General features: G+C 37.4%; 1 protein-coding gene across 1 annotated transcript in view; it reads right to left on the bottom strand.

The window, feature by feature from the left end:
* PPM1E (protein phosphatase, Mg2+/Mn2+ dependent 1E) overlaps positions 1-17,881 on the bottom strand; it is a 106,623-nt gene that overhangs the window by 88,398 nt on the left and 344 nt on the right. The window lies entirely within an intron of this gene.

A 17,881-nucleotide genomic window follows, 5' to 3' on the forward strand; every position in this document is an offset into this window, starting at 1 on the left:
TATTTAAGGAGTTGTCTATATGTACTGAAAATATATTTTAGAGTCTGTATCCTAGGCAGGATTGACAGGTTTTGCCAGACAAAGGGATGTCTGCCTAGATTCAGACAAAGATTAAGCATTGTAAGCCAACAAAATGGAAGGCTGTTTTGCATATGGAGTCAACACAAGGATGTGAAAACAACTTGGACCCAGAACACCAGGAAAGGAATCATGGGGCTATCCTGACTCTGGGGATAAAATAATGAGTTTTGGGAAATAAGGAGAAGCAAAAGGACATTTTGTTATCCATCACTGAGGGAGCAAAAAGGACAGTGCTTTTTGAATTCATGAAAGGTGGATCCCAGCCACATTGGTGACACATTAGTAATGCTGGGAGATTGCTTTAGGTGAGAAACTACTTTAGACAAGGATTTTAGCCTGTTAAAGTTAAGTTTAGACTCAAGAAGTGTGTTATACTTTTTTGTTTGATGTGTAACCATTTCTGTCCATTATCCTTATTCAATATCCCTTAAATCTTTATCTTTGATAATAAACTTATGATTGTTTTCACTATAACTATATCTCAGTGCTATGATGTTATAAAGGACCTGAACCTGAGTTGTACCAGTCAAGTTGTGTATACTATTTCCTTGGGGACAACAAATCTGTGAGTGTCCAGTGGCTGGGGCTGAATACTAAAGGGGAACGCTTTCAGAGGGGCTGGAGGGCTGATGTACACCTATTACCTGCAAGGTGAAGTAAGGGCTGGCCCAGCCCTGAGGATATTGTTTGGGTAGCTAACAGACAGGTTGTGCCAGGGAGCTGACATCCAGTTAAGCACAAGCAAGTCTCTCTCTCTCATTGAGGTAGGGCGGTAACAAGATGACTCTCAGTCTTGGGCACCCTGAGAAGCTGCCAGAATCAGGGGCGTCGCTATTTTTATGATCTCATATTCACAAGGTATCTTTCAACTCAAAAGATCTCAAAGCACCAATATAGACTACATTTTATACATAGGGATCACTTCTCGTCTGATTAGCTACTCCTACTGCTTGTGTATGAACATGGCAGCCATTCTGTGCCAGCAACGTCTACTCAACATTTTTTAGAAGGGGAAGTATAGAATAACTTATTCAACTGAAACTGCTAGGGAAAGTTTAGGTATGCAAAATATGACTGCCTGAGTTGAACTTTGGTCAGTAAGCCTTTTCTGAAACTGAAGATTTATGCTTACCCTTGTGAAGAGTGCCATGAGTTTTAATTATTTCAAATTATGTGGATTGTGGTTCTAGGTTTCATCTGAAAGACAGCCTAGCAGCATGCTAAAGCACTGGCTTAGTTATGACCCAAAGGATACAGTGCCATCTACTGAATCACCAACCACTTTTAAGTGAAGCCTTTCACACCTGGCTTTACTTAACAGAAATCTACACAGAAATTCTGGCCTCACTGAAGTCAGTGGGAGTTTTGCCATTGACTTCAGTGGGGCCAGGTTTTGTTTGTTGCCAGCTTTCATGATTTTGTCATGAGTCTAACTGTATCTGATGTTTTACTTAGAGCCCCTTTCCTGGAGACAAGTGAATACCTGAGATTCTCCGTTTTCATTTAAAGAAAGTAAGATTCTAGTTCACACGATTGAGGAGTAAAGCTTGAAAATGTGATAACAGTACACCCTGCAGGCTCAAAAACTAGAAGACAAATAAGAAGAACCAGGAGTTTATTATATTTTTAAAAACTGCATAATCCTAAGTCAATCTCATGATTTCTGGTGGGCTGACACGGTTTTTTACATTCAAGGCTGGCAATACTACTTTACTTTTTATTCTACATATTCCTCTCCAAATTATGTAGTAGCAAAGTCATAAGAGACCCACAAACCAAACAAGGCTATCAATTCTGGATTTTTAGTTTTGGACTACAGCATAAAGTCACTACAGAAGTATTTAGATTTCACAGCAAAAGCTATTTCTGTAATGTAAAATCTCAAAGCAAATTGCCACTATAAAGACATTGTTAACACTTTGCTCTTTTATCTGTTATTGAAACTTCACATAACCTGAGTAGTATAATTATTAAAAGATGATTAAAACAAACAAAATTTACCTGAGTTACCATTTTAATTCTATTCCTGAACATCTGTTATCCTTACAAGGACTTTAGTAAAATCTGCTAATTTCTTTCTGTCTTCCCACAAAACAGAAATTAACTTGACTGTTCCTAGTTTCTTATCAGTTCTTCAATCTTTAGCCAAAATATTCATTATCTCAAAGTCAACAAACTCTCAGCTTTTCATCTATTGGGGATTACCATTCATGTCTTGATATTCTAAACCTTCTCTATTTCTAATTTGCTTAGGATCTCATCTTTTACCACCTTTCTCCATTTATTCAGGATTCAGTAAGGTTTTTGACACAAGGGAGTAACTGACCCTGTACCTATTAGCTGAGTAAGTATGTTTCTCTAACTATACAGCTGTTTAAACTGATGTTGATGCATTTTCTTCCTCAATGTGTCTTTTGGATATTTTTTTCTTAAGTCATTCTTTATTTGATGTTAAATTTACTCAGGCCTGCTGCCCTGTTTTATGCACTTGGCCTGCCTTATTCACAGAACAGAAAAGTAAAGCCAGCTATTCTGCTTCCTCCAGTACTGAAAATGGGAACAAAAGCATGGTAATGAATTAATGTACTGCTGCAGCCTAAGAGTTTGAATCACAGAACATGCTAGTTTGTTCCCTGACTGGCAAGTAGCACATTTATGTATAATATTAAATTTCTAGATCCTGCATTCCTTACTCACACAAAACTTTGACTTTGGTTGGGTGTGCAAAGAATGCAGAACACAGCCATATGTGGTCTTTTCTACATTAGCATTTTACTTAAACTTATCCAGAATTGTAGTTATGCTGGTGGTGGCAATAATGGGAGAGCTAATTCAGACAGACCTCTGCAATCACTTTTTCATCACGTTGCCTATATCAGCTCTAAATCATATTACATGATATAGTGATTAAAACACTAACAGCCACCATACATTAGTGTTTTAATTGGTGGAGCTGCGGGAAATTTAAAGAAAAATAAGTGTTGATTTAACTTGTGAGTTATAGTAGAGTTACATACTTTAATAGTCAGTTTAGGTAGGTGAATTTTCCTATGTATGAAATTAAGATACTGTTTCTGGTAAAACAACATATCCTACTGTTTTGCTATCCTTTCCTGTCTTCTTGACTCCTTCATTAGAACAATTTTACAGTTCTAAAGAACTATATTTCTCTAACAGTTTTATCAGTTTCCTCGTGTCTAATCAGTTCCTCAATTCTAGAACTTTCCATGCTTAAATTCTCACATACTGCAAGATTCTGACTTGAACTACAAAACACATTGTGAAACCATCAGGATAACTCACACACATATTGTTTTATCTGTGCTATTGGGTACATATGGTGTATGTATTTACACGTACATATACTTCTAATTATTATTTCCCATAAGTGATCTTATTGATAATTACCTAATTTTAACAAGCTAGGTTTCCATCCTCTTCAGCCTATAAAAATGCAGCTTCGTATTCCCATTTTAATAGGAACCTTTTAGAAAATAGGTTTAATTCTGCACGTCCAGATAACAACTGATTTAGCACCTTTTGGATGATGTCTTGTCTATGTGCTAGCTGGGCATGGACATGACAAAATTACATTGCTCCTGTTTATACCACTGACAGACCTTGTGTTTGCTTTTATTGCTGGCAAGGCATTTGGGACATACTGTTCACACTATCTGTGCCAGAGGGTAATCTGCCAAAGCTGTTGCTCTCCTCCAAGTCTAAGGACTGTGTACTTTGACTGAGGCCTATAAGTGTTCTAAACAGTGGTTCTCAACCAGGGGTACGTGTAGCCCTGAGGGTACTCAGAGGTCTTCCAGGGGGTACATCAACTAATCTAGATATTTGTCTAATTTTACAACAGGCTACATAAAAAGCACTAGCAAAGGCAGTACAAACTACAGACAATGACTTGCTTATACTGCTCTATATACTATACTCTGAAATGTAAGTACAATATTTATATTCCAATTGATTTTTTTATAATTATATAGTAAAGATAAGAAAATAAGCATTTTTTCAGTAATAGTGTTCTGTGAACCTTTTGTATTTTTATGTCTGATTTTGTAAGCAAGTAGTTTTTAAGTGAGGTGAAAGTTGGGAGTACACAAGACAAATCAGATTCCTGAAAGGGGTAGAGTAGTCTGGAAAGGTTGAGAGTCACTGTTCTAAAATAATCTGAATGAACAGTTCTAAATTATGTGCTCCAGTAATCTACTGAAGTTCTTGATTTCTGGTTTAATCTATCTGTTGAGAAGTCCTTCCAGGAAGCATTCAACAACTCTTGATTTTAGTTACCTGGGCAGTGCAGCAGGCACAAACTTTTCCCAGTGGGAAACAAAGGAACACATTTGTAGGGTGGGAAAAAAAGAATGATGGTTGTAATCTGTTTCTCATCGTTCCCCAGTAGCTTGCAGTGCAGCATAAAGAGCCCCTCTGAACAGAACCCTGACAGTGGCTAGAGTGCATCAATAGGGAGATAAAAGGGATAGGGAAATATCAGAGCTATATGTGACCCAAAAGTAATATGGTGATGGGGAAACGAACCCAGAGATCTTGCCTCAGCCTAGTAACAGGTCAAAGAAATAGTAGCTACAGTAGGACAGAACCAACATTTGATGCCTGGAGTGAGTCTACTATGAAAGAATTAGAAAAGGTTAGCTTCCAGAAATCTCTACACATTTCCTATGTCCATTATACTGTCAGGCAGGCAACCACTCCATGAAGGTAGGAGGGAAGGAAACAGGCAATTTCCTTTTTGGGACTCTGTGGAACTTAAAGGTTTGGAACCTCTACCATTTGTTGGTACTTTGGGGATTTTACTGTATTAGTGAACACTATGGGTGCCATATTTTTATCTAAAGTTGTGGCATTAGCCTATTCTTTCTTCCCCTTTCTACTTTTTTAATCCTAACTCTTCTTGGTAGCTTATTTTTATATTTAAAAACAGTGGCTTTGAATGCTGAACACTGCTTCATTAATGCATTCATCTTCCTTTCTGTGCATTCTCAACAGATGTTTTTCTGTGATATCTACCTCTGAAAGGAATTCTCTTGATTTTTAAACACACTGTCTAATCTTAAACTTTGGTAGACAAAGCCAAACTCTTAACTTTAGGGAATCCTAGTGGCTGATTTATTTGCAAAAGCATTTGTCCAATATCAACTTAGATTTCATACTGAATATAACAGAAACAAGGTGCAGCACTATCCAGTGAATAATTTCAAGTGCACAGTGGAGTAAATATTTAGTTACAAAAAGTACACATTCTAGGAAGGGGAGATGAACTGAGGGGGAGGCTCTTTATTTTTGTTTTAAACAGAATTGTTGCTACCAGTGCCCCATATTCCAGCCTGCTTCCCTGGCAAGGAAAAATAGGTTTGTTTCTAGAAAAACAACAACATTTGTCACCTGCATGTTCTGAACTGTGTATTCCATTCTGAAGGAGTACCACATTTCAAAAACAGTATACAAATTTTGTGATGAAGGGGTTGCTAGGTCAAGCCTTCAGGTCCACAAATAAATAAAAAAGGCTTCACAAGCCATTGCCTGTGCCCAAATCTATGTATGCACTGGTATAGTATCTCCAAAGTAACTGCAGTATTTTAAATAATGGAGTTTCTAGGTGTCAGATGACACTGCTTTTCATTTCACTGGGCGCTTTTTTGACTAATGTATGCTTGACTTCCCACTATCCTCCAAGGTCATAAATAAAAGGATGACACACAAAGAGAAAAGTATTTTTTTGTAAAACCTAAAACACACAACATATATGCTCAGTACTTAAAGTATTTGCAGGAAAGAGATCCAACAATTGAATAAAACCATAGAACTGAAAAAAATATATAAATATTTAACTTTTCCCCTGGCAAATTTTGCTACTTAATGGCTTTTTGCAAGTGTGCGCTCCCGATTTAATTTCTTGTGCCATTCTGTAGTAAATAGGATGACACCATATTCAGACATTTTGCATTACCCATCAGAATAGAATTGGAAATGGAAATGTTGTAAGTAAGGAAAAGATCAGAGCTTGGAATCCAAAACAAAAAAATAAAAAAAGACTCTAAAGTAGAGGTAAGGGATGAATTTAACATCTTCTCTATAACATATCTTCAGCTATGAACACATTCATAACTACCGGTACTAACATGCTGTCCAATGCCACAGTAGCAGTGTAGAGTTGGGAACTACAGTAGAACCTCAGAGTTACAAATACCAGAGTTACAAACTCTGGTCAACCACACACCTCCTTTTGAACCAGAAATACACAATCAGCAGCAGCAGAGACCCAAAATAAAAAGCAAATACAGTACAATATTGTGTTAAACGTAAACTACTAAAAAAAATAAAGGGAAAGCACCTTTTTTCTTTTGCATAGTAAAGTTTCAAAGCTGTATTAAGTCAATGTTCAGTTGTAAACTTTTGAAAGAACCATGTTTTGTTCAGAGTTACGAACATTTCAGAGTTACAAACAACCTCCATTCCTGAGATGCTTGTAACTCTGAAGTTCTACTGTATGTTGCTGCATCAGTTTTCTGAAGATAATAATTGAAAGTTATAGATAGTTTCAAATACATTTTATACAAAACCAGGTCTTAAAGAAAATCTGTACAAAAACTTACACACTGAGTCTGAGAGAGACAAGGTGGAGAGAGACCAGAAGATCTCTGTATAGCTCAAAAGCTTGTAGCATCCACCAACAGTAAATTGCTCCAATAAAAGATATTACCTCACCTACCTTGTGTCTCTCATATCCTGAGACCAACAAGGCAACAAAAATATTGAAAGGATATCGAATCTGCTCATTTTGATTATTAATAAGAAAACATTTAACTGATAAATCAGACAATTAAAATAAATGAATTCTGTGCTAAATTTTCAATAATATTTAGGTGACATGCAAAGAACAAATCAGAAATGTGTTCTGTGTTTATGCATACTACTGTATAATGCTGGTATCCCATCATTTAGAAAGAGTCTTTTAATTCCTTATTTGGACTTCTCCCCTCCTCCACAATACAGAGGTGGGTTTTATTGTTGGAAAGTATTTTAGGACATTCAATAATCCTTTAGAGATCAATACCTAATCCAGAGAAAACAGTTTTCTCTCTAATCCCAGGAGATAGATTTAGAACTCAATTTGTTGTTTGCTCTGTGTGTTTTCTATTTGATTCCTTTACTAAAAAAGGCAACATATGTCAGCACAGCTATCAGTGTGGAATGCCTATTTTACAGGATTTAAGATTAAATGCATGTGATCTGAAAATACTTCATTTTGTGAGGGACTATACCGTTCATACCAATATCCAAAATTGTTATTCTAAAACTAACATACAATTAATTAACAAGATCTTAAATATTTTAAGTGATCATTTGGGTCATTTGTAATCAGCGAAACTGAAGAAAGGTTAGCACCAATGAGAAAAGCTTAAACCATTTCAAGTTTATTCTCCAATGAACAATGCACCGGGGAAGAGGATCAGATTAGTAAATGCAGGTTCACTTCTCCTTTTCAACCAGCTAGCTTGATGGTACACTCTGGGCCAAATTCTCTCCTAAATTACACCTTTTCTTCTCCATAGATTTCAATGGAAGTTGCACAGGTGTTCAGTAACTTTGGGTAAAATATGAACTTCTGTGCAGATGGTAAAGGGTTACAGAATTATCTTTATGGAGCACACACAGTCCAAACAGAGGGGGGGGGAGAGTTTAAGGGAAGATAAGAGAATGACTGGCTTTTCTTTGTGCCAATGTTCATTATGTGGTCAGGCAGAAAAATACAAGGTTGCTCCTTCTCTCTTCTGGCCCAAGAAAGGTCCCAATGCGACAGTAGGTCTCTCAACTTTACTTTAGTCCTCCAGAACCTGGACAAACCACAAGTTTAGCTCCTTTCTGGCAGCCCACATCTCAAGTGAATACTACTTCTATTTGTCTCCACTCCTCCTTTGTCTCTCATTGAGGCACCTCCTAATATATGGAAATATACCTATCTTGTAGAGCTGGAAGGGACCCTGATAGGTCATCAAGTCCAGCCTCCTGCCTTCACTAGCAGGACCAAGGACTGATTTTGTCCCAGATCCCTAAGTGGCCCCCTCAAGGATTGAACTCACAACCGTGGGTTTAGCAGGCCAATGCTCAAACCACTGAGCTATCCCTCCCCCTCCTATGTACTGGTAGCACAGCTTAATGTTTTTCTGCTTTCTGAAACTTTAAAATAGTTTTCCATAGTAGTCCACAGGATTTCTGCACTGTAACGGTATCCACCAAACATCCTGTGTTCCAAATGAAGCTTGAGATGACGGACCCTCCTTGTAAAATCTGTTGTAAATATCTCTAAGCTTCCCAAATTTTATGATTTAACAACATACTTTTGGGAAAACATTAACAATTAAACTCACCTTGTAATGGCTAGGTCTGTTTAGTTATTCTCTCTCTGACTCTCTGAGCAATGGATTACAATTAAATAAAATATTTAGCTGAACTGTTCAGGAATGTGGGCTAGGACAACTCAAGTGAAAAATCCACTACTCCATAAATAGAAGCCATATCTACTCAGAACATACCAGTATGTCTCTATCAATCTTTAGATACGTAGAACTCTTGACGCCTCTCCTTTGGTCAATGTACAGGCTTTATTGTAACACTTAGATATCTCATGCTCAACAGAAGAAAGTAACAGTAGTACAAAGATTACTTATATTGTAAGCTCTTTGGGGATGGAACCATGTTTTGGCATATGTTCATTCAGTTGCTAGCCCAATGAAGCCCTGATCCCTGATTAGGGCCCTTAGGCACTACTGCAATAGGAAGACAAAAGGTTAATGGTAGCTATAGTTCAATAATAATATTTAATATTCTGATGATATACGGTGCTTCCTACGCACAGGATGTAGGGTTTGAACTTTTACTTTTTAGATAGAGAAACAATGGGCTCGTTCCTGCTCCCATTAAAGACAATGACAATATTTCTAAAGATTTTAGTGGGAGAGAATTGAACAAAAAGTTTGGAATTAGGAAAAAGTTACATAAAATTTGTTGCATTTCCAAATAATTTTGTATGGAATGAACATCAGTTCCTACTTTCTCCCTAATTTTCAGGTCACCTAAAAGGTTTTAAAAATCATAAGCAAAATTTCTCTTTAAAAAAAAACAAATGAGAATTAAAGTATTTTAATAAGGTTGTATTAACACTATTATCCAATTATAAAACTGGTAAGGACTAAAGATCTTCAATCCCAAACCAATGAGTAATGTAACAGTAACTTCTTCCATGCCAATATGATACACTTGGATGGGTTAATTATAGTCTCCTACTACTTCCTCTGTAGAGAAATAGAGAATAAGAAAGAAGTGTAACTATTAATTAAATACCAGAGTAGATCACTTTCTGGCCATTTATCCCTTCAGGTTGGGGCAGTAGGGGAAGAAAATCCATCCTGGAGCTGAGCTCTTATAAAGCATACAGTACAGTATTAATAAAACTATAGTTAAGGATCACCTGCTGCTCTCTTTTTTAAGGGGTTGGTTTGTACCTCAGTAAGAAACTCTTAGCCTGAGGGGACAGCAGAGCCCTAGAGCTTTGGCTAGGGAATTAAGATGCCAACTTTTATTCTGATATGTTGCTTTTCTTTTTAGTTAACACATCATTTTGGAAATACAGAGCCTATACAAGCTGGTGTTCTCAAATGAGATGAAAAGTTCCAATTCTTTACTGTAAATTACACAGCAAGAGAAGTTGAACTTGCATCAAATTTGGGTAATGAATTTATTGGATTGTTCCTAAAAGAAAAAAGGCCAACAAAAATACTGCAAAGATTATGCTATATGGGGACTGGATCTTAATATTCCTGCTTTTATTTGTGGAGGGCTGACCACTAATGTATCCAATCTATAGCATACTTCCCTTCCTGTAATAAAATCTGCTAGAAAAAGACAAGTCTAAGTGCTTCCCAATTCAGACTTGCCTAGACACAAGTAAGCTTTTCCTATGATCAGAGGGATAACAGCAAGCAAAGTATATCAGCCAGCTTTTCAATCCTGCTGGACCACTGGATATCTAGAAGCTTTCCATGCAAAGTTCAGAACTGATGAGCAGTGCCAGAGCTTGAAAACCTTGGGTTGTTCAGTCATTAGTTGCCTGCAGCTACGTTTTCCATTCAGTATAAACATGAACAGAGCTAATACCGCAATCTAGTTAACGTCTTCAATTTCAATATTAATTATTGAAGTACCCAAGGGCAGCTATTTTCCTTGCCATTTCTAATTTATGACTCTGGTGTTTACTTCTCTACAAAATGCCTTATTAGAACTGGGTGTATTTTTTTCTTCCTAACGAAGTAAAAAAGGCATAACTGAAATATTTTTGTACAGTTAGCTTGCAGTCTGCATTCATTTTATAGGATCACTGAATATCTTGTAATGTTAAAGCCACTAAAATATTTGTATAGTAATATTTCAGTTAAACAATAACCAGAGGCAGACTACTACATTATAGTTTATGGCAACAATGAGGTATATTTTAGTAATGTGTCATGGATTACTAACTTGTAAGCAGACATATACCGTATACTGTCCTGGGACACATGTTATTTTTATAACCACTCACATTACATAATCATGATAAAATTGCATAAGACAGTCTGTAACATGGCTCAAAGAGCATCAGATGTTTTAGAACCCTAATTCCATATCATCCAATTTTTAACATTTTTTTCTGGCCAGCTACAATATCACAAAGGAGAAAAAAAACAAAGTAAAACACAGAGAAAAAGTGACATAGAAAAGCAAGGATAATTTCTCAGTGACAGCAGAAAAAGGAGACATTGGCAATACCATTTTTCCTACATACTACAGCCGCTTTTGCTTTTAGTGCAATCATGTGAGCAGTTTGGCAGAAAAACAGTAAGAAGACAAGCACACTCCAACAACAGAACAGACAGTCATTACAATACCTATTAAAAGCGCTCTGGAGGTTTAGCTGGAGGGTCAAGAAAAAATTACCTAAAATCCCTCCTCAGAATTACAACTGAATGGTCTATTACTTCTATGCATATGTGAGGAAGTAGTTTCAGCACTGAAGAGGGCAAATATAATCAGGACTTTTAAAGTAAAAATATTCTGGCCAAACAAGTGTTTTATGCACAAAGCTGGAAGCACAAACCCTTTGGAGGACTTATTTCTAATGAACAGTAATAATAATTAGTAATAATACAATGCACTTTTATTGAGCTTCTCAGGTGAAAGGCTCTAAGTCGGGGTGGCCAACCTGTAGCTCTGGAGCCACATGCGACTCTTCAGAAGTTATCTCATAGAATAGAATATCAGGGTTGGAAGGGACCTCAGGAGGTCATCTAGTCCAACCCCCTGCTCAAAGCAGGACCAGTCCCCAGACAGATTTTTGCCCCAGATCCCTAAATGGCCCCCTCAAGGATTGAGCTCACAACCCTGGGTTTAGCAGGCCAATACTCAAACCACTGAGCATTACCTCTTGGTAACTCCTCTTAGTGTTAATGATATTCATGTGAGACTTGAAAGGAGACTATAGTGCTTGCTATAGGATTAATTCTTCTGTCAGTACACATTCAAAATCCCATTAACTTCAATGGGAGTAACAGGAGTTAGACACCTACCAGATACGTCATATCATGATTCTTCCATCACAAGATGCATAAGGTTCACTCCCTAGGTTTGCTGTATTATCAGAAGCCTTCAGTAGAGTAATAGGCTTATAATCAATTTGTGACCATGCTCTGTTTTTTATGGGTGATATTATCAAAAGCACCGAAGTCACTTAGCAGCAAAAGTCCCATTGTACCTTGAGAGTAAACAGGACTTCTGCTCCTAATTCACTTTGGCACTTTTGAAAATTCCATCCCATATCACTAAGTCCTTACAAAATGAAAGTTTATCTTTCCAATAATTAACTCACTTTGAGCTGATGTTCCTTTTTGTTAAAATATATCTCATTTTGATTAAATTAGAACAAGTCTTCTTACAAAAAAATTTCACATTTTTATAAAAAGGAAAGAAGGTAGGTTTGATTTGGAGATATTTTGGTAGCAACCTAGAAAAACTCTCATTTTACAGGGCAAACCCCCTCATCCCCCATGTACAAATTTAAGGAATGTGGACATTTGGGGTTTTAATGAGGAAACTCAGCCCAAATTTCAAGATCAAAGAAATACAATACTGTACCCTCTGTGTCATGTGGCCATTAGAAGAATATTCTGTGTTGTATCTCCCTGTATGAAAATGATTTGATACAGATATGCCAAAACTACAGAGGTTGCATTCACTAATATTGCCTAAATGTTAAGCAGAAATCTTCCTAACCTCTTTTTGAAAAAGTAAACATAACTTTCTACAATCCTTATATGCATGCTTCATTAGCATTGTTTTGAAAATTATAATCATCACTGTAAATACAACCTATTTGCAAATGATGATAATTTTCAAAATAAATTAATAAATTGTGCCCACAACACTTATTGTCAAACCTAAGGACAAAGTTTCATTAGGAGATAAAATTAACCTCTCATAAAAGAGAAGCAACAGTTCTCAATTAATGAGAACACTGAAGTTGCAGTTTCCTCCCAGTTCTTCCGTCTGAGACATTGTGATTTCGCTCCAAGAAAAAGCAGGAAGTTCTGGTATTAAAATCATGTAGATCTCAGGGTATCCCGTAGAGGCCAAAACTATGTGCATAAGGTCCTAGTCCTCCACACCAGTTCAGGGGCCTCACTGTTGCTCCCCCATGACTCCCTGTCATTGTTCCAAATCCAACCATTCTGACAGGGTTTTTCTTGGCAGCAGTTGTCCCCCACAACTCTCCTTAAAAGTCAATTCCTGAGCCTGAAAGGGGCTCTAATCAAGAGTCGATATAGCCACAAGCCCCCAATGTATCACACTCATCCAACAGTGCAGTAAACTGAGGGAAATTAAGTAACAACCAAGGTTATAAAGCAAATTGGTGGCAGAGCTGGAAACAGAATCCAAAATGGTGTTGACTGTCAGTCTCTCATTCTACAATCAATAGACAATTCCCAACACAGACGTAATTGATATCCACAGAATCCATTTACTGTCAGCACATGCAAACATCATCATAATTTCTATTCTAAAACCAGGCAAAGGATTAAACAAGCCACCCCTTAAAAAGGGACAGTGTTCCTTTTGTCAATCTTTTTGCTGAACGAGATGGGTAAGTACTATAGTTGTATTTCCTACTACATTACCTGTATTCAAACACTTTATTGCAAATGGATGGAGGCTTTTTATATCATCAATAGAACCTATAGTATAGAACAGGAAGCCATAAAACAGAGGAAAATATCTTAGTGAACCACAAACATCTGAACAACGTGAAATGCTGAAATATCTACAAGCTTGCCATGTTGTAACTATCTAGGATGATTACAATAGATATAAGGATAATAAAATATTGGTTAATATCACAGCAGACAGAAAAGAAATCAACATCTGCCCTCTACAGCAAGGGGGGGATGAACCTTTATTTATTTAAGAGATAGCTGGAGATCACCCCTTCCCATGGGGGTACATTTTCAAAATGGCTGCTTTGAAGTTTATTTTCAAAACAGACAGTTGGATGTAAACTAATATTAAACTATAGAATGTATTTTTCTGTGTACCTAGTAAGACCCAAAATCATTAAAACTGAAATGTTTAAAATGTCTGTTAAATGGTCACTGTTTATGCTGTTTGTTTACAGTTCACATTCACTCAGTCCAACTTGAACAATTACAAACAGCTAAGTCAAACTGACTTTCTAGTTCTTAGAGCACTAACCTCATGCTGCAATGTCTTGGTTGCAAATATTGCATAATAGTATTTACTTTTGGACAAATAAATTGCACTCTCTTAATTAAATGTTTCTGTTGATCTTAGGTTTTCTAAAACCTTGTTTTTGTCAATCCTAAACTTGGGGTCTAAACTGTCCCACAGTATCCCTTTAATGTTCACTAGCCACATTTATACTTTATCTTCTGCAAAGGAAAGTAAAGAGATAATGCTTACATGTTTCCCTTTTCAAGATAGAAATTGCAAGGAACATTCTGTGTTCCTCAAAATAACTGTTTGGTCATTGTCACTTTGAAGTTAAATGGGGCCTAAAATTTAGATTTTGTAAAAACATGCTTTTACAGAAGTTGAGACTAGATAAATTCTTCTATATTTTAATTCCAATAAAACTACTGTTTTTTAAACAAATTTTAAAAACAGAGCATTGCACCATTAAGAACTTGAAACAGAATATAAACAGAAGTGAAAGTGACTACCAAGATTATTATTGTCCAAGCTGAGAGAAATGCAAAAGCACACAGTGACAGGTCAATTGGATTTTTTAAATTCTTTGACTTTGTAAGGCATAACAGCAACATTTGTTCTTTCCAAAGACAACATATGACTTTTAAACAGACAGCATCCCTTTGTCTGTTAGAAAACCAATCCTTCACTTACTGCTGTTTGTAGTTCCTTATTCAAGAATCAGACTAGTATTTTGTATTTAAAGTTTGACACAGGAAGTTTTAGAAGGGCATGGGTTAGGGTTAGGGACCTTTGCCTTTGACTTCAATGGGCACAGGATCAGGTCCTAGAGTCTGTTGCTCATTCTTCTCTCTTCACCCCACCCCTCTACCCACTTTACGAATATCCATTTGTTTGCTTTTATAGTACATACTTTCTGTTGTTTTCATGGTTTGTGCAGCTTTTCAAGTGCTTTGGCAGGAAATGGCTTTATAAATATGTGTTATATATTTTAATTAGTATTAAGATAGTGAACGTTAATTTTTTTCCTATACACAACTTATTGTACATCTAATTTTAACCACTCTTTCTATTAAAAACTTCCAGAAAAGGTCAGACTTAAGACCTGATCCTGCTCCCACTGAAATCAGCTGGACTGTTGCCATTGATTTCAGTGAGAGGAGGCTTGGGACCTTAATGTTTACTATTTGTTCCTATGCAGAAACTTTTCAAAATACACATTTTACACAATCAGCAAGCAGTTACACAACAGAATATGAAAATGGATGAAGACTTTCAAAGCCACCATTCCAATGCATGCTCCAAAAGAGTGACTCCTATTAGTTTCTCTCCCTCTTGGACCTTATCTTCTACTGCTCAGTTTGATGTGCATCATTCAGAAAGTGAATAGTACAGATATAAAGATTACATAGATCTAATTTTCCAAATATATGGTGCGTTTAGAAAGAAACGGTGAACTGGAAATTTCAAGAGGAAATGTAAGAGTAGGAAACAGCAGAAAATCGAAACAGGAGCTCTTGTGAGGCTGAGCTACATAGTAAGGTAAAATTGCTATACTTTGTCATCACAGGAGGTATGATCTCATTTCTGAGCCATGCCCTCTCTAATTAAAAAAAGAACAAAGTAGGATGCTTGAAATAACTGAAAAACAGCTGCTGAATTTTGCCCAGTAGTGGGTCTTGACTGCGTATTATGCAAGCCAGTCATTTAACTACTATAGAGTTATAGTCACAGAAAATATGCCTTGACAACATATACTTCCTTGCCAGTGAGATAGCAGTAAAACATCACTTCATTTTTATGTTCACATTGAGTTTAAGACCATCATAACTATTTGTGCCTGTGAGTAACTTTACTCAAATGAGTATAGCTACTCATCTCTGTAAGCAACTGCAGAATTGAGCCCTTAGCTTGCAAGTGGAAATCATTCCACTTTGGTTTGTTGTTTTATATACATGTGCTTGTTTAAAAGAATCTTTGGGGTTCTTTTGCTAAGAAACTAAAAATGTGCAACCTACATCTGAAGACCATTTAGTATTACTTGCCCTTACCTCATATGCCATCATCACTTAAGAAAAAGCTATTTCAGTCATTTTAGTGCTCAATATTTAATGTAATCACATTGGGCTTGAGTGAATACTTTGAGAAATTGCTTTTTTATGTATTTTAAATGCTAGCTTACATAGCTGGATATACAACAGCTATAAATCTACAGTTATGATTGCATAATCTAATACAGAAATTCCATTTGCAAAAATTGGAGGTTTAACAATTAAAACTGTGAGTAACACCTCTTCAGACAGAGGACTATTGCAATAACATAGTCCCTGTACTCCCTTGGTTTTGAGGCAGATGCTGTCTTCTGCTTCATGAAACAGGTAGCTAGAAGGAGATTTTGCGTTGCTGTCACCAGAAACAAAACTACACCTATAAAGCAGTTCATTCTGAAGCCCATAAAGAGATATACATAAAGGTGAAAAATCAGCAAAAGATCAGTCCAGGATCGAGAGATCCCTTCAGAATGTTTTTGCTTAATACTCTTGTCTGCTGAGTCTGAAAAGAGAGACATACAAATTGTGCTATAGAGCCCAATTCTTCGAGCACTGACTTAACTGAGGAATTCAAGTGTAGAGGGGCTTACAGAATTGGGCCCACAATAATTTGTTAAACTCTCTTTATTTCTACCAAAAGGCAAATAAATCACCTGTTCCGATTTCTCACATCCTACTGAGATTTACTTTTCCTTTTTTTCCCATGCACAAGTCTGGCTTTTAAAAAGGTATTTCCAAAATGAAGAGAGGACTTTTCACACCCTTTCTATCACATTCTATGAATTTGCTGCTGTACTGAAGGGAATGACTCTCTGGGAGGTAGTTAGGAGGTGTGTGAATGGAAAAGCTTTGTCCTTTATGGTCCTCATTCTGCTGTCCCTGCCATCCACAAATGCAGAAGGCAGATCAGAATTTAAGAGAAGCGGATTATGTAGTTGTAAAACTTGGTTTTCTCTCTCTCTCTCCTTTTGTGTGTGTGCGCAATGGAGTAACACCTTTCATTACAATTATCAGCTCAATGTCAGAAAGCTCCCCAGCGTGCTGTGCATATTTTCACAGGTTCATTTGTCTCCTCCTATACCATCAGTTTTTAAAAGATTCTTTTTGAAAGAAACACCATTAACAACCATGCCTATTTCAAACCTACAAAGTCAAACACAATACACAGCACTGGTAACTGATCTTTAGGTTTCAGTCCACCGACTTTTTCACACTGAGAATAGGGCCCATGTGCTTTCCCTTTATGGTCTAGTCTTTTACAAAGCACAGATCTGGAAACTGCCTCTGCCCTGCATAGAACACAGAATATGTGGCTTTCCTAGCTCTCTGGCCGACAGTACAAATAGCCCCAAGATCACTAATAGCTTTCTCCTAGGGATTTCTCCTGATGTTGCCTCTTGGTCTGTAAATACATTGCCTCTTTTTTCCCCTTGCATTAGAAACTAACTTCTTGGCAGCTGATTCCACATTTACAAACCTTCTGTTGGGAACATTCCATTTCAAACCTCAAACAAGACGCCATGGCAGAAGCCTTCCTGCTCTGGCACCGGATCATAAGATATTATCCCCTTACCCAAGCTGCTCTAGAGACTGATGCCCACGGCTTCAGCTAGCTCCCTGTCCCAGCATGATGGAAGGAAAGAGACAAAAGGAACGGGGGAGAGACAGACACAGAACAGGAAGAGGCAGCCATGGGTCTCTCACTGCTGTCCTGTCCTAGGCGTCTCCACACCAATAGTGACCTGTCCCCAATCCCTTCCCCCTGTGGAGCTCTGCCACTCAGCGCCCTCCCTGCCCCTCCTTAGCCCCCCCTTTCCTACTCTGTACCCCCAAAAGTGTCCCTTCCACGCCATGCCCATTTTGCCATGGTCCCACTGCCCCTTCCAGACCCCACCTGGTCTGCCCAGGTCCCCCTCAGCCCCTGCCCGGTCTGCCCTGCCCCCCGCAACTCCCCCAGACCCCCTCAGCCC

The sequence above is a fragment of the Terrapene carolina genome, unplaced genomic scaffold (assembly GCF_002925995.2).
Source record: "Terrapene carolina triunguis isolate 2854851 unplaced genomic scaffold, T_m_triunguis-2.0 Scaffold231, whole genome shotgun sequence".
Lineage (NCBI taxonomy): Eukaryota > Metazoa > Chordata > Testudines > Emydidae > Terrapene > Terrapene triunguis.